Raw genomic sequence first — 18742 nt, forward strand, 5'->3', positions numbered from 1 at the left:
AACCGGAAAACAGAAGCACTTCCCTGAGTTCTGTAAACCACCTCAGCAAATTCATCGAACCTAAAAAGGGAGCCATGGGAACCGCAACTTGAAGCTGGTCAGTTAGAACTCCTGGAGGCCCGGAGTTGCAACTGATGGGGGTTAGGAGGGGCAGTCATGGGGACTGAGTCCTCACCCTGTGCGATCTGACACTACCTCCTGGTAGATGGTGCAGGAAGTGAACTAGAAGACACCCAGCTGGTGTGGTGTGTAGGGGAAGAATCCCCACACATATGGTCATGGAAGTCTTCTGTGTTGATGATTACTGTGGCGTGAACAGAGGAAAAACACAGTTTGAGAATTGTTTTTCCCTACACAACCAAGCATATCATACGTTCTCAAATCTTTGTTGAAAGAATAACTGAATGAATAAGGTTACTGTAGAGACTATAGAATAACATGGCTATAGAGCAATGATACATACTAAATGCTTAATAAATAGAAAAGTCCCTTCCCCCAGGGTCAGGTGCAATGGTTCACGCCTATAATCCCAGCACTTTGGGAGGCGAAGGTGGGAGGATGGCTTGGAGCCAAGCATTCAAGACCAGCCTGGGCAACATAGCAAGACCCTGTCTCTATTATTTAAAAATGTTTAAAAATCTCTTCCCCTCATGAGTGATTAGCAATTACGTTAAAATTATACATGCTGGCCGGCCACGGTGGCTCACGCCTCTGATCCCAGCACTTTGGAAGGCCAAGGCGGGCAGATCACGAGGGCAAGAGTTGGATACCAGCCTGGCCAACATAGTGAAACCCCATCTCTACTAAAAATACAAAAATTAGCTGGGCATGGTGGTGCGTGCCTGTAGTCCCAGTTACTAGGGAGGCTGAGGCAGGAGAATCACTTGAACCCGGTAGGTGAAGGTTGTGGTGAGTCGAGGTCACGCCACTGCACTCCAGCCTGTGCGACAAAGCGAGACCCCATCTCAAAAAAGAAAAAAAATTATACATGCTCATCAACTTTACAAGGGAAAATAAACATCTATGGGATGGTTAAACAAACTGGGGCATGACCACACAAGAGAATACCGAACACTAAAAAGAACAAACTGTTAACACACGCAAAAGCCTGGATGCTCAAGAGCAAGATGCTGAGTTTTTTAAAAAGTCCATCTTAAAAGGTCACATACTCTAGGATTTATACTACCTTTCCAAATGACAAAACTACAGATATGGAGGACAAATTAGTGCTTTTTCCAGGTTAACAGTGGTGAAGGCAAGGGAGAGGAGGGGAAGGAAAATAGTATAAGCAGTTAACTCAGCAAGCTGAGTTGCTCAAATGATGCACATTCTCAGACGAGCCTGCTTCTGAGACTGGCCCTTGGTCAGCTCCTAGAAACTGAGGTCTTGTACTAGCCCTATGCCCTAAATGATAAGGGTGTTTTGTATGGTTACGGTACTGAACCACACTGTACCAGCTTCTCTAGATATTTTATGTGAACTGTATGATTTATGGTAAACACCTGCTTTCCTTCTGGAGTTGCTGTAATAGCGATCAGTCGCAAAGGAACTACATGCCTATGTGATATGGTCTGAATCTGTGTACCCACCCAAATGTCATGGTGAATCGAAATCCCCAATGTTGGAAGTGGGGCCTGTGAAAGGTGATCTGATCATGGGGCAGTTACTCATGAATGGTTTCACACCATCCCCTGTGGTTCTGTGCTTGTGAGATCTGGTTGTTTAAACGTGTGTAGCACCTTCTCTCTTGCTCCTGCTCCCACCAGGGGAGACACTTTGCTCCCCCTTTGCTTTCCACTATGATTGGAAGCTTCCTGACGCCTCCCTAGAAGCAGAAGCTACAATGCTTCCTGTACAGCCTGTACAACTGTGAGCTAATTAAACTTCCTTTCTTTATAAATTACTCAGTCTCAGGTATTTCTTTATAGCTATGTGAGAATGAACAAACTAATACACTATGTGACCCATCTCCAATAAAAGCCCTGGATTCTGAGGCTCATGTGAGCTTTCACAATAGAAAACACTTCACATGTGTTGCTAGAGTTTATGGCTGGGGAAGTAAGCACATCCTGGGCAACTCCATGGAGAGAAGACTCCGAATCTTCACAATGCTCGTGTCCTATAGAATCTTCTCAATGCACAACTACCCTTTATTAATCCTGCTTTGTATCCCCTCACTGTAACAAACCATAGCAAAGAATGTCCTGTGAGAGCCTTGAGCGAATTACGAAACCTGGGGGCAGCCCTGGGGACTGCTGACATAGGATGTGACTAAAAGGGCATAAGGGAGGTCTTTGGGGTAATGGAATAGTTCTGTATCTTGACTATGGTGGTGGCTACAGGAATCTATGTATGAGATAAAATGTGCATGACACTATACACATACATTGCACAAATATCAAATTCCTAGTTTCGACATTATATTACAGTTATGTAAGATGTAACCATTAAGCAAACCAGAAGAGTACACAGGACCTGTCTGTATTATCCTTACAGCTTCCTATGGATTTGACGTTATTAATTATTACAAATTCTAAAGTTTTGTTAAAAATCACACATGAATGTTTTTTAATAAAAATAAACACCTATCATGGGACTAATGTGTATCAGTTAAACACAACACTCAGATCATTCTGCTGCTTCTAAGTATAAAAAGAGAGCAAGGGTACCACCAAAAGAGAGTGCCATCATTTGAAAGGCTATGTGGTGGTGCCGACAGCTGTTATGGTAGAAGGCAGGAGAGTCGGCACACCCAGATTGGACATCAGAGCTACAGACAGCATATCCTGTAAACACAGGAAGAAACATGGGGGATCGACTGCATGAGACTCAACTCTTTCCTGGGCAGACAGACCTGTCCCTAGACAGGTAACCACCACCAGCACTGCTTCCAGGAGGGAGCTCCGAGGGGCCACATGCCGCTCCTGTTTGAGCACCGCACTCCAATAAATAGGAGCTTGATTGAGCAACCTGGGCATAAAGAATGCACGATTCAGTTGGTCCCACTTATGTCAGGGAAGACAGAGTAAAAATGATCTCTGCTGCTGGGACAGTTAGGATTCTATAAATTGTGCCCCAGGGCTAGGATTTATTCTAGGTCCAGGTACCTACAAAGGCCAGAGAGGTACAAAGCTTACTTACAAAGCTCACAGAACTATTAGTGTTCTTTCTTAAGGCTCTGGATGCAAACCAGTTTCATCTCAGAAAAGCAAAACCAAAACACTTTACAGATGTGAGTAGTTTCCCTCTATCCTTGAGCAGGCCCTGCTTCCTATTCTTGGGTTCAATGTCATGCCCTCAGAGGTCATTCCTATCTCCAGACAACTCATCTGGGACTTACAGGAAACATCCAATCAATTCCAGCAAAATGATAAGCTATCCATTGACCTCAGTTAAGAAATAAAACTTACAGGTGATTTTTTTCCCTTAAATTTGTTTTTTTTTTCTAGTTAAAGAAGTAAAGAATACTCATTATTTACAAAACCTGATACATATAGACAAGTAGAAAAAAAAGTTTTAGTCATAGAGTCACTGTATATGGTACATATTCTTATAGTGTTCCCTTGCACTCATTCAACAAATATTTATATACTGATTGATTACTGAATGACAGGCACTTAGGACACAAATATAACTAAAAATAAATCATTTCAGTCCTTGTGGAGCTTACCGTGTAATATAAGAAATATGACTGTATATGTGGAAGGCCTAAAGAAAATAAAACACTGTTACTGCTGAGAAATTAACTTTAAAATGGCTAACTTTCATAAAAGAATTCATATTTATGTGAAATAAGCTAAATAGGTACACGAAATCTGTGGAACTCTTGTAACAGACAAACAATAACAAGTTAGAAAGTATAAAAAGAGATATCAGTCAAAATAGCATGAATATGTAAAGACTTATGGAAAATATTTTAATGAGAAAATTATAATCCACATGGAAACACTGAGATATACTTAACGCAATGTGCAAAAATAAAATCTTATAACCATGTCAAACATTCCAAAATGTGTAAGTTTACTACGAATGGCAATAAAAATCCCACAAGACTTTCTGGAACTCAACAAAATGATTCTGTCAGCAAAAATAAATACTAAATTATTTTTTGATTTTCTAAATTAATTTTCTGAATTTTTATTTGCAAACTAGTTAGAAGACTGTGAACTCAAGAACAGACCTGTCAAACCACTACAGGACAGACTGACTCAAAAATGAATCTAATCTAATCTAATCTAATATAAGGTAATTTAATGTTAGAAGAAGGAGGGGAAGGGGAAATTTTCAATAAATAGTGTTGCAATAACTGGTCAGCAATCTGCTACCCCCTACATTAATTACAGGTATCTTTAAAAAGTTAAAAGTTTGTAGAAACAAACAGAAAATAGAACTAAAATGAAGTATTCATGAAAGTTCTAAAGAGGTGAGGGTTATCTAAGTTTACAAACTGCAGGGAAAGTCAAAATGGAAACAAAACTTAAAATACATAAACTGAAACATCTAGCTGGTTCTTAATAGGCTATCTGTAGCCAAAACATAAAAGCAAATAAGGGACTAGAAAAAAAATCTGAAGTAAACAGGACAATGAAGTATTTTATTAAATTCAGAAATAGTACTAACAAAATTTATAAACCTTTGATAGCCAAGCAGGACAAGGTTATGAGCAGATCATGACCTTGAGCAGACCGCAAAATGTGAGCAGTTTGCTAGAAACAGAAATGGAATGCCAAAGGGTATGTGCATTTAAAATTCTGACATATACCAAACTGGTCTGACAAAAAGGCTATACCATTTACATTCCCACCTACAGTGTATGAGAGAATCTGGTCTCCCATAACCTCATAAGCATAGCATTATCGAACTTTAATTTTTGTCAGTCTGACAGGCAAACAAAAAAAATTCATTTAACGTGCTTTTCCCTAAGGTTAGCCACCTTTACAGATATTTATTGGCACTAGTATAATTTCTTTGAATAAATTAACTGTCTTTGCTCAGTTTTCTATGTCATTACTGTTTTCTTTCGATTTATAGGTACTCTTCTTATATATTTTTCAGTCCTCAACTTGATGGTACGAAGACACCGTAATTCTAATAAAAGACTTATTAGCATTTGCAATCTGTAATCCAAGTTTCACCAACTTTCATATGATTAAATACAATGCTTCCAAAATGAATGTGAATGTCACACAGAATCAATGTCAGAGTTTTAATGTTAAATATAACAAAACAAAGTATCCAAATATTAGCCTAGACAAATAATTCCAAATGATAATCAACTCCCTGGAATAAAATGTAGAGTTGATTGCTGCTGGAATGAGCAGAGCAAGCAGGGGAGCATTCTTAAGGAATGAGTTCTAGACAATGGTCTTCTATTGTACTAGATCACGCCCTCCTTGATTAAGCAAAATTATAACTCTAATCTGAGCATGCCATTCTCCGGACTAATAGCTCAAAATTACATACAAGATTATCTGGCTACTGTAGCCTACTTTGTACCATTCTCTATGCCCTCGCCCAGGGAAGCAGCACAAATGGTCAATTTATTCAATAAGTCACTGACCAAAAATTATTTCTCTTAACTCCACTAAAGTAACAGCAACCTGCAATACATGAGGTGGTCTCTGTGTTAAAGGCATTTCTTTATTTTTTCTTTCCTTTTTTTTTTGGCACAGGGTCTTGCTCTATTAACCCAGGCTAGAGTGCAGTGGCATGATCACAGCTCACTGTAGCCATGACTGCCCAGGCTCAAGTGATCCTCCCCACTTCAGCTTCCCAAGTAGCTGGGACTACAGGTGTGCACCAGAATCCCTGGCTAAATTTTTTTGTTGTTGTTTTTTGTAGAGACAGGATCTCGCTATATTGCCCAGGCTGATCTCGAGCTCCTGGCCTTAAGCAATCCTCCCACCTTGGCCACCCAAAGTACTGGGATTACAGGCAGGAGCCAATGCACTCAGCTCAGTATTTTTTTTTTTTTTTTTTGGGAGGGGATTTCAGCGGTATATTTTATTTCTTTAGAACATCGGTTGCAAAGCTGTTTAGATCTTTCAAAAACATCAACTCTTCTTTTTGACGACAAAATGGTGAATAAATTAAATTCAGAACTACAGTTTGTGAAGACACATGACATTTATGATTCATGAAATAGAAATCATGTACTGCTAAAATAAAGTTTCAACTGAGAAATACAGATTTAATTAAAACTGCACTCTATTCAGTGTTTGAATCCCTACTATGAAAATCAACTGTACAATGATTACTGAATAATCATCTCAAATATAACTTCGCGTGCTGTTTAATGTCACCTTACAGCAGAGTTCTCAGACTCAGGTGTGCATGGGTACAATATCAGAAATTTGTTCAAACCGTAGAAACCCTGAGGCCTGATGAAACACAGCCTTAGAGTTCTGGAAGGTCACTGAAAAACCATCACTTCTCCTCATGCCAAGGAATGAAGGACTAATGCATAGAACATAAAGGTACATAAAAACGTACATGTCTTTGTTGTGTTATCAACACAGTTATTGCATTTGAACTCTATGCATTCAAACCTTAGACTCAATTACAAAGTGACTCTAAGCATTTCATAATTTTCTAAAAATGTTGATAGTGCAGGCATGTCTACTATTTTTAACTCAGAAGGGAGTTCCATGGAGTTTAGCCCAGTATTTTGGAGCTAGAAGAGAGAATCAGTCATTGAGTCCAAAACTCTACAGGTCAGAAAATGAAGGAGAGAGGGGTCACCTGTGCTCCTTTGGTCAAAGACTTCAGTTGAAGGGTCAGAGAGAATCCAGGCCATCTCCTGACTCGGGATTCTTCCAAGTTAGCAAATACATGATGTTTTCATTACTCAGGGAAAGTGTATAGAACTACTTTCAAAAAGATTTTAGGGACAATACACTAGAAGTGTTATCAAGAGATAAATCGCTTTGTAGTTAAAAAGTGAAAACTACAGCCTAAATGAAAGGAAGGGAGAATAAAAGGAAAATCGTATTTTTTTTCAGCTGTCATTATACAAGAGATGTTGCCCCCATTTACCAATGAAAAGACACTGAGGGCCACAGTGTCCCTCTGAGACCCTATTTCCAGGGTCACATAGCTGAAATATGTGGCCAAAACAGTATCTTTCCCAAGGCTTACAACTGTAGGCCCTTGTACTACACTGTGCTATACCTGGTAGGAAAGAATATAGATACACAAACTAAAAAACATCACTTATTTTAAAACTCTTGTTATTTCATGAAATGGCAGACCATAATGATTTGGTGTGGACATTAAACAAAAAGAGTTTATACCTCTCATTAAGATAATTTTCTGGAGCTTTGAATCCATGGTTTATACATAATTGTTCAGTATATTTTGTTTAGCCACAAAATCACAATTGTTAAATCTTTAATTACTGAAATATGAAGTTATGCAATTTATTTTTGAAATCTGTGTATGCTACTCACCAGATTTTTGTTCTTTAAAAAATATTTTGTTTTGCAATTTTCCAAATACAGTAGCCTCACAGTGCATATAGCAATCATAAGACTTTATCAACCTCTGGTTTCTGAACTCACATCCAACATTCATCACTTTCCTCTATTGAAATTATTCCCCACTAGTGGAGTATTTCTTTTCTTTCTAGTGCAATGACATGCTACAGCACACCATCTTATTGTTTGTGAAATCAATATTTAAGTTGATTCAGGAAAAGTGTATGGAACTAATTTCAAACATCTTTTAGGGACAATTCACTAGAATTGCCCCTAAAACCAGTTATAAGATAAAACCAGGAATTGGATAACAATGATGGACAATATTGTCATTGTCATCCAAATCTTGGTTTTATCTTGTAACTTAATTCAGAATGTTATTTGATGCCTACTTAATGGCTAGGGTTGCTATGTTTCTTAAATACTCACATTGTTTTTCTAATGGTAATACCATAAATCTAAGCCTGGATCTTTCTTTTTACAACTGATAAAAAGTGCATTATGATATTTTAACTGCTATTTACCTTCCTCAGAGAACTGCTGATTCTTCTATGCTGCATAAATATTTATTATTTTAAGGTAATTTGTAATCTAATATTTTGAAGATTCCAAATACATATTTGAAAATACTATTTTCCTGGATTCTAAGTTGCAATAGGTTGAATTAACTTAAAGAAAACAACTTTCCATATGCAATAAGCTATTTATCTGATTACCAACACCTATACAAGGGAAAAATAGCATTAACTGAAAAAATTATTTTTACTAATGTGTTTTTTTTTTTTTTTTTTTTTTTTTTTTGAGATGGGGTCTCACTCTGTTTCCCAGGCTGGAGTGCAGTGGCGCGGTCTTGGCTCACTACAACCTCCGCCTCCCAGGTTCACACCATTCTCCTGCCTCAGCCTTCCGAGTAGCTGGGACTACAGGCGCCTGCCACCACGCCTGGCTAATTTTTTGTATTTTTAGTAGAGACGGGGTTTCACCATGTTAGCCAGGATGGTCTCGATCTCTTGACCTCGTGATCTGCCCGCCTCGGCCTTCCAAAGTGCTGGGATTACAGGCGTGAGCCACCATGCCTGGCCACTAATGGCTGTTCTTTAAATGCTTTTTTGTATGTTGACTTCAATAGGGGTTTGTTTGAAATTGTGCAGTTTCACATGTCAGATACAATAAAGCAGCTTCAGCAAAAAGATTCAACCGAAGAGAAGCTACAAGTCCCTCAACTTGCCCACATTCACATTCCCACATTTCCAATTTGTTCCTCCTGCTTCAGTCAGTACCTAGCCTTGGCACGGCTGCTTCCTCTTCTCTATTTTTTTTTTTTTTTGAGACGGAGTCTCACTCTGTCGCCCAGGCTGGAGTCCAGTGACATGATCTCGGTTCACTGCAACCTCCGCCTCCCGGGTTCAAGCGATTCTCCTGCCTCAGCCTCCCGAGCAGCTGGGAATACAGCCGCCCGCCATTACGCCTGGCTAATTCTTTGTATTTTTAGTAGAGACGGGGTTTCACTATGTTGGCCAGGCTGGTCTCAAACTCCTGACCTCGTGATTCGCCTTCTTCCACCTCCCAAAGTGCTGAGATTACAGGCATGAGCCACCGTGCCAGGCCCTCTCTCTTCTATTTAAAAGGATAGGCACAGCCTTTGGAACTGAATGTCTTTCCTCAGGCCTCACAATAGAAAATGAGGAAAGTTCATTCTGACAACTGGCTGCCTTAAGAAACAGAATTTGGGATTCTTTCCCTTCCAGCTCCTGTTGAGTCAAAGGCAAAGGCAATAACCCAATAAATGTGGTGAGACAATAAACGGAAACTGACATAAACATAGCAATAAAAGCCTACTTCCTTCTTGACAATCAATACATAATGGAATGGGTATGATTTCACACCATAAAAGATTAGAGAATAACAGAATTTGGGCTGAAGAAAGCTTAGAAAGAAGCCACAACATTTTCCATACCTTTTGATTTTCAAAACGATTCTTAAGATTTGTCCAGAGTATTTTTCATTTGTTTCAGTGAGGCTCAGTTTGACCACATGTAACCAAAATAGAGAATTTCATGGAGGATGGTCACAGGATTGGCTTAGAAATGTAATCCTGTGAGCTGTCCCGTTTTATAAAGGATAAGATTCCGATGGCTGCACCGAATGTTCCTCCTTTCAACGAGGCTGGGCCGAGTTGGGCTCCCAGCGGCTAGGGCATTTTCAGTCCATCTTGGTCTCTCACCTCTGCCTCCTGCTTAGCTGTCAGAAGGCCAGGTGGCTGTGCAGCCCAAAGCAGCCCACTCCGTTTTAAACTTGCTCAGTTTGCAATCAGGCAACCCGCTACTGACAACAGAACCCTCAAGGCCTGTTTATATGCGGTTCTCAGGTTTAGGTCTAAGGAAGTTTCCAGGAAGCTTAGTGTTCAGGGAGGAATTCGTTTTGCTTTTGCTAATCAAAGAGACACAAAAGCACAGCTGAGTCCCGAAGCTGGCACACGGGAAATGGAGTACAACTGTCCCCTCACCAGAGCATGCAACAATCATCTGGGGAGCGGGGAAAAGGTCCCCACCTTTCCCGAGCCTGGGGCACCCTTCATCCCACGGCCCCAGCCAGTGGTGGTCTCGACACCATGCTCGGTGCAGTGTCACACGCCAGAGCTGGAAAGGGGAGGTCCAGGCCCAAGCAAAGCGACAAGAGTAAGGACACAGTGGTGGCCAAGGGCTGTCCCCTAACCCCAGTTCCGAAAGACAGTGTGGAAGTCCGTCAGCGCGGCAGCCCTTGAAGCGCTCTGCTGGTCCGGCCGCGGCCCCTCCCCTGTGCACCCCCACCTGCTGTGAAGCTCCCCAAGCTCCTTCTTGCCCAAATGCTTCGGAAACTGCCAAAGGACACTCAGAGGCCAGGGAATGTGACAGGCAAGCATAAATATGCAGAAGAGATGGCACCAACATAGCAGGCACGCAGGGCCGGCGCTCGTAGGGGTCGGGGATCTGGAGCCAGGCCTCCTACGCGGCGGCCGTGCCAGTGGTGCCAAGACCGAGCAGGCGGCGCCGACGCACACCGGGCACCGAGTCTGCAAAAGGGGCCCTGAGCGGACTGCCGGACATCTCGGAGACTTCCGGCAGCGATCGTGGCGGCCGCCTCCCCGGGGCTCCACGGCCGACCTGCCGCCTGCCGCGGCCATCCCCGGCCCGCTCCTGCCAAGCCCCCGACCGGAGCCCCGGAGGCACCCGCTCTGAGCGGCCGCGCAGCCTGGCCGCATGGAGCCCAGCGCGGTGCCCCGGCTGGCCAAGCCAGACACGGCGCAGGAAACCGCCACCCACCAAGGCAAGGGCAGGAAGAAGATGGCGGCGGCTGTGGCGGCCGCGACAGCGGTGGCCTCAGCTCATTATTTTTTTCTCAAAGGCGTATCATAGTTTTAGCTTTGCTGCAGCCATTTCATCCATAATCACTTGCTGTGGCTGGGTAAAGTGATACACACATGCTGGTTTAGAGAAATACATGCGCACACTGGTTTAGAGAAATACAAAACGCAATGCCTAGACCTGAAATGTATTTATTTAGATTTGTTAGATGGTGCAATCAAGTAAATATTTGTGTTATGCTTTAAGCTTTTAAGAAATCTCTTGTATCTAAGATATAAGACACATATGTAAATGACATCCAACTAAGCTGGATCAGGCCAATGTACTGAAAAAGGGCTACCATATGTTGCTACAGCGCCTCACCTGTTGGCCAGGCTGGTCTCCAACTCCTGAGCTCATGTGATCCACCCACCATGGCCTTCCAAATTGCTGGGAGTACAGGTGTTAGCCACCACGCCCAGTCTAAATTCTCAACATAAATAATAAAAGCCGGAAGATAATTTGACAGTGCTGAAAGATTCTAAAGTATGATGGCTTTAAAAAAAAAAAAAAAAAAAGCTGAAAGAAGAAACCTGCCCACCTCGCATCCAGTGCTCAGTAGCTGTTTCCTTTAAAAACTGATGGCAAAGGTCTGGCGCAGTGGCTCACACGTGTAATCCCATCACTTTGGGAGCCCCAGGTGAACAGATCACGAGGTCAGGAGATTGAGACCAAACTGGTTAACATGGTGAAACCCTGTGTCTACTAAAAATACAAAAAATTAGCCGGGCATGGTGGCGCGCGCATGTAATCCTAGCTACACGGAGGCTGAGGCAGGAGAACCACTTGAACCCAGGAGGCAGAGGTTGCAGTGAGCTGAGCTCGTGCCACTGCACTCCAGCCTGGGAAACAGAGTTAGACTCCATCTCAAAAAAAAAGAAAAGAAAAAAAGAAAAACATAGCCCAGCGCAGTGGCTCACGCCTGCAATCCCAGCACTCTGGGAGGCAGAAGAGGGTGGAAATGAGGTCAGGAGTTCGAGCAACCTGGCCAACATAGTGAAACCCCAACTCTACTAAAAAGACAAAAATTAGATGGGCGTGGTGGCGCACGCTTGTAGTCCCAGCTACTCGGGAGGCCAAGGCAGGAGCATCACTTGAACCCAGGAGGTGGAGGTTGCAGCGAGCCAAGATTGCGCCACGGCATACCAGCCCAGGCGACAGCGGGAGACTCCGTCTCAAAAAAAAAAAAAAGATGGCAAAATAGACATTTTCAGATGAGAAAAAAAAAATTGTTATGGGAAGACATCCACTGGAAGAAATACCAGGGACAGCTCTTCAAACTCAAAGGAAAATTACCCTACCCCAACTGAAACACAGAGATGCAGAGGGAGCCTGGCCCAAAATACAACTTTTATATCCACTGGGTAACACAAAAATTTGTGTGACTCACTTTATTGCAGTGGTGTGGAACCAAACCTGTAATATCTCCAAAGTATGCCTGTAATATTTTACAGCAACCCTAGGGAAAAAAATATACCTTCCAATAAGAATTGTTGAAAACTCTACAAATAATTAGAAGAAATGAGTTTTCCACAAATTTACATCAAACTCTGGGTTCACAGCATCATTCATTCTTTACAAATAGGGCAATCGTACATCCCAGTTAGCAAGCAACAGTCCTGGCCTATAAAAACACCCCCTTTGATTCTCAAAAGTGACCTCCTTTGGATAATAAGTTGCATGGTCATCCTATGTATGAACCCATTTAGAATACCCTTCTGTCTGTTCACCTTCAAATCCTACCCTGTTCAAGGATCAAGTGACATCTGACTCCATCTTCCCCACTCACAGGATAATTTTCTCTCCAGTTCCTGTAGCTTTTTATAAATACAGCCATTATAATACTCATGTCCTATTACAATTACTTGCTTACATGTCCACCCCATGCTCTTAGCCACTCAGCACAGTGCCAGGAACTGAGCAGGTGCTCAACAGATGTTTTCTAGGTTTCTCAAACGATTCATCAGAAGACTGACAAAGTACCTGCAGAGACAGTGTTCTCTCACTTTTGTCCCTTCCACACTCTCCAGGGCCCAGTGAAGGTGGGAGTAAAAAATTAGCGAACAACTAACTTGACAAGCAGTAGTTCTCAGACTTGAATGCACATCAATATCACTTGGAAGACTAGTTAAAACACAGAGTACTGGGTCCCACCCCAGAGTTTCTGATTCAGCTGGCCTGGGATAGGGCCTGAGAATTCAAATTTAACAAGTTTCCAGGTGATACTGCTAGGAATTACCTTTGAGAACCACTGCTATAAAGAAAACACCCAATTATGAAAATGCCCATTTCTTCTCATGACTTTATTCCTAATGGGAGACTCCCTTTTCTGAATATGAGGGAATATCATCCCATGACAGAAAAAGATCATCCCATGGCAGAAGGCAGAAGGACAAGAGAGTGCCAGAAAGCAAGAGGGCAACAGGGGCTGAACTCTCTTTTACAATAAGCCCACTCTTGTGATTACTAATCTATTACCAAAATAACAACATTAATTCATTAATGAGGGCTCTCTTATTAGGCCCCACATTCCAACTGTTGCATTGAGGATTTAGTTTCCAGCACATAAACTTTAGGGGACACATTTAAACTACAGCAGAGCTTTTATGTAAATTCAACCAACAGGAGATGGGAAAATCAAAGGCATGAGAAAGACAGCAAGGGTGAGCAGAGAAGTATGTGCAGGTTAAGGGAGAAAGTCACAATGAATCCTCTAGTGCAGACTACTTTATCAAAAGCACCTAAAAAAGATCTCATTAACTCCCCGAACTCACCTCCACCCACATCTAAAGCACCACCAAAGGCAGCACAATGAGAACAGCATTCTCCTCAACAGATAGGCTGTGAGTATCCAGACAGACAGCCGACCTCAACAGCTCCAGAACAGCCCCAAGACAGCTCCTCCCTAACCACCACTCAAGTAACCAGCTGGAAAAGTATTCAGAAAACCCGCATCCTGACACACCACTACCAAATAACTTAAACAGCAAAGAACAACCCATTTAAACAGCAATGCCAGCTGCCAGGAAAAGTAGGGACAATAAGTAGAGGAAAAGCAGACTCCTTGGGGTCCGCCAAGACACAGTCTCTCAGCATCAGCACTTTCAAATGTAGAATCCACACACCCCTGGGGCCTGCGGAGCTCCACAAGGCATACTGTCCTCAAAGATAAATGAGCAGGCAAACTGGACAGAAAACCACTCAGGGTATTACTCTTTAAAATATCTTTACAGGGTCAAAGACGAATGGGTCTACAGGCTATGTGTATTCCCAACAGATTCTGAGAATGATGTCACTATCCCTTTCAAGATGTGTTTAACATATCTTGTGTTAAACAAGATGTGGACACTTGTATTCCTGCCACTGAACACCACTGCTTTGCTAATTTGAACTGATTCCAGCTAACGCTGACCCCAGCTCCCTGGATCTGGTTACCATTAGCCAAGATTGTCATCCATATTGTACCCTTTTAAAGAGTCCTAAAAACTACTCTTCCAAGACAAGTAAAAATATCTGCCAAAGAAATGAAGAAAAAAGATTCAGAGACAGAATAGAATTAACATACTACCAAGAGAGCAAAAAGTGAAGGAAGAGGAAAAACTAGGAAAATCATATGTGGACTCACACCTATTTCCAAAGTGGGCTAATATCCTTTTGCTTGTGTCTAAATGAGGTACCAATTTTAAACTGCTACTGAAAAAAAAAAAAAAGAGAGAGAGAGAGAGAAAGAAGCAGGCCCAGGCCCAGTGGCTCACACCTGTAATCCCAGCACTTTGGGAGGCCAAGGCAGGTGGATCACCCAAGGTCAGGAGTTAAAGACCAGCTTGTCCAACACAGTGAAACCCCATCTCTACTAAAAATTTTAAAAAACTAGCCAGACGTGGTGGTGCATGCCTATAATCTCAGCTATTTGGGAAGCTGAGGCAGGAGAATCATTTGAACCCGGTAGGCGGAGGTTGCAGTGAGCCGAGACAGTGCCACTGCACTCCAGCCTGGGCACCAAGAATGAAACCCCATTTCAAAAAAAAAAGAAGCAGGCCCAAATCGTAAAGTAAAACTTTTAGCATAGAAAATAAGAATTGGTGAGAATTCCATTCCCTGGTTACTTACCCCATAGGCTGAAGAGCTGCCTCTGCATCTAAGAATCAGGGCATTCTGTGTTCGATGGCAGAATCCAAGTCAGAATGCAGCACAATCCCTGAAAAGTGAGAACATCAGGGTGAGTTATCCTGACCTTGAGATTGCTTCTCTAGCTCTTTCATTTAAAAAAAATATAAGAACCAAGAAGGAGATCCCCTCTTGCCACCCCAGTTATTTGAACTCAGCTACTCAAGTTCTATTTTGTCAAGATCAAGGGCTCCCGTGAGTGACTGTGAGGGAAATCTGATCACTCAGAGGGCTAAAGGTAACCTTATGAAACCTGAAGATGTGAAAGGAGAACGTAGCTGCTGCTCAGAAACTCCACTAGCCCATCTTGAAAAGAAATCATCTACAAACAGCGTAATTCCCAGTTTCCAATTCTAGTTTTGTTGGGTGTCCCTAAACTTTTCTGCCTTTTTGTTTTTGTTTTTTTTTGGAGACAGTCTTGCTCTATCCCCCAGGCTAGAGTGTAATGGTGCAATCTCGGCTCACTGCAACCTCCGCCTCCTGGGTTCAAGCGATTCTCATGCCTCAGCCTCCCAAGTAGTTGGGATTACAGGTACACACCATCACACCCAGCTGATTTTTGTATTTTTAGTAGAAATGGCGTTTCACCATATTGGCCAGGCTGCTCTTGAACTTCTGACCTCAGGTGATCTGCCTGCCTCAGCTGCCCAAAGTGCTGGGATTACAGGCGTGAGCCTCCGTGCCCAGCCTTCTGCTCATTCTTATTTTGCCCACCTAATGTAAGAAAACTAAGCTAAAATACATTTTGTAACCAAACCAAAAGGAAGCTCTCTAGGAGGTATGGCTACTATACTCAGGAGACTTGAACTTTCCTTGACCCAAAAATGGCTATCTGGAAGTCAGCATCCTCAGAGTACATTAATGCCGGGTGCGGTGACTCACACCTGTAATCCTAGCACTTTGGGAGGCTCAGGCAGAAGGATCACCTGAGCGAAGGAGTTTGAGACCAGCCTGGCCAAAACACAAAATACAAAATTTGGCCAGGCATGGTGGTGCGCGCCTGTAATCCCAGCTACTCAGGAGGCTGAGGCTGAGGCAGGAGAATTGCTTAAGCCTGGTGGCAGTTAGCCAAGATTGCACCACTGCACTCCAGCCTGGATGACAGAGTGAGACTCTGTATCAAAAAAAGGAAGAAAGAAAAAAAAAGCTTGAGTGATCCCTACACTGCACATGTTCATATTGATAAATCAAGGGGTGCCTGTATTGAGCTTCAGCAAAAGATTTTTTGGGGAGGTGAAGGAAGGAGCAGTTCCATCAAATTAAAAGATTAATTTTTAAAAGCTTAAAGATTAATCTGTGCTTTTAAAAAGGATTTCACAACTATGTTACCTGTTGTATTTGTTCTAGGCTGAGTAACGTCAGCTGTATTGTAAGAAGTTCTGATCTGTAAAAACATAGTTGATATTAGTATTATAATAAAGCATTTAGAAGAAATTTATAGGCCTTTCTCACACAGCTGTGCACTGCTAATAATAATAATAATTATTATTATTATTATTATTGAGATGGAGTCTCATTCTGTCACCCAGGCTGGAGTGCAATGGCACAATCTCGACTCCCTGCAACCTCTGTCTCCCAGGTTCAAGCAATTCTCCTGCCTCAGACTCCCGAGTAGCTGGGACCACAAGTGTGCCCCACCACACCCAGCTAATTTTTGTATTTTTAGTAGACACAGGGTTTTGCCATGTTGGCCAGACTGGTCTCGAACTCCTGACCTCAGGTGATCTACCTGCCTCAGCCTCCCAAAGTGCTGGGATTACAAGCATGAGTCACTGTGCCCAGCCAATTTTTAAACATGGTCCACTCTGCCTTCATTTTACAGTGAAAAAACTCATTCTGGTGACTTGAATTTTGAAAATAGCAATTTTCAGACACTCAGGTGAGACCATCTAGATGTCTCCAAAGTCATCTTTTTTATAAGATAAATAAGCAAAAGTCACTTTTCCCCCAAACCAGCTCAATTCTGTTTCTGAATCTTGGATGAACTGTCTCACAGCACAGCCAGAAGCAGCTTGCATCATCTTAAACCTTTCCTCTCCCTTATAACTCAGTCCCAACAAATATACACAGATACACAACCCCAATCAGTAAACAAGACTCTGCCCACTTCAACATTCCTTCCATGAGTAGAGAGAGGCCTTCTGTTCCTACCCCCTACACTCAAACTACCCACTGTGTTATCCTTCAAAATCAACCCAGAATAATCTTTCTAAAGGACAGATCCACATTATTTTAAGACAGAAGTGCTATGAGACCATTTAATGACTACCACTGCTTTTGTAGGATCTAAGGCCTTCCTCCACTTGGCCACCCAAGTCTATCTATGCAATCCTACAATGCCCACATGGCACTCCTCACTTCACACAGAATAGGTGAGGTATGTGAACATGTGAGCATACCTGATACCTCCCTGCCTTTACTCATATTTGAAACACATTCTCTCCCTTCTGGATGCACAAGTGACTGATCGGGGTGTGCCACCTACCTCCTGAAGCTGGTTTATCAAGTTGTAAATCTTCATGTGTTGAATTCATAAGATCATGTCTGAAAGGTAAGAATAAATAATATTCACTAGGCAATATTCAGCAAATATCCGCTAGTATTTATTTAACATTTAATCACATTTAACATTTCATCACCAAGGGTAGTTTTGAAAAGAAAAGACAGGCTGGGCATGGTGGCTCACGCCTGTAATCCCAGCACTTTGGAAGGTAGAGGCTGGCAGATCACAAGGTCAGGAGTTCGAGACCAGCCTGGCCAACATGGTGAAACCCCATCTCTACTAAAAATACAAAACTTAGCCAGCCATGGTGGCAGGTGCCTGTAATCCCAGCTACTTGGGAGGCTGAGGCAGGAGAATTGCCTGAACCCAGGAGACAGAGGTTGCAGTGTGTCAAGACCATGCCACTGCACTACATCCTGGGTGACAGAGCAAGACTCCAAATCGGGGAAAAAAAAAAATTAAGAAAAGAAAAGACAATCTGGATGCTTGAGCACCACTAAATCTTCATTTGATGTTTCTACAAAGTAACAAAACAAAGTAATAATTGCAAATTGTCTCATAACGTGCTTCACAGAGCATGTGTCCTCAAAAGTAAAGTGGTAACTTTGCAACCCACAGGTATTTGAAGCACATTACAAAAATCTTAAATGGGATCCTTTAATATCACATTGCATTCAAGACTATCTTCCTCTACACATCTAGAAAAACAATCATATATTCCCACATATGCTTTAAAAATCTCAGGCCTAAAAACAAGACATGGATACTATTCTATTTTTAGTAAAAGTAACAGAAAATTGTGAAAGAAAATGTCAGTTGCACGCCAGTCAGGTGCGGGCAGTGTTCATGTTTCGAAAGGTAACACTGGCATGACTGACTCAATGTTGGACCCAGGTAAATTAAAAAGTGGTACATAAAAATACATAAAATAGGCTGGGCGCAGTGGCTCTCACCTGTAATCCCAGGACTTTAGGAGGCCGAGGCAGGCGGATCACCTGAGATCGCAAGTTAGAGACCAACCTGACCAACATAGAGAAACTCTGTTCCTAATAAAAATACAAAATTAGCCAGGCTTGGAGGCGCACACCTGTAATCCCAGGTACTCAGGAGGCTGAGGCAGGAGAATCTCTTGAACCCGGGAGGCAGAGGTTGCAGTGAGCCAAGATGGCGCCATGGCACTCCAGCCTGGGCAACAAGAGTAAAAACTCCGTCAC

General features: G+C 42.4%; 2 pseudogenes; both read right to left on the reverse strand.

Annotated features, from left to right (window-relative positions):
* Positions 1-18742, reverse strand: part of LOC104007274 (rab5 GDP/GTP exchange factor-like) — a 72118-nt pseudogene extending 53376 nt beyond the window's left edge.
* Positions 9821-10833, reverse strand: LOC134810432 (uncharacterized; annotated as a pseudogene).

This window comes from Pan troglodytes, chromosome 6 (genome assembly GCF_028858775.2).
Source record: "Pan troglodytes isolate AG18354 chromosome 6, NHGRI_mPanTro3-v2.0_pri, whole genome shotgun sequence".
NCBI classification, from domain to species: Eukaryota; Metazoa; Chordata; class Mammalia; order Primates; family Hominidae; genus Pan; species Pan troglodytes.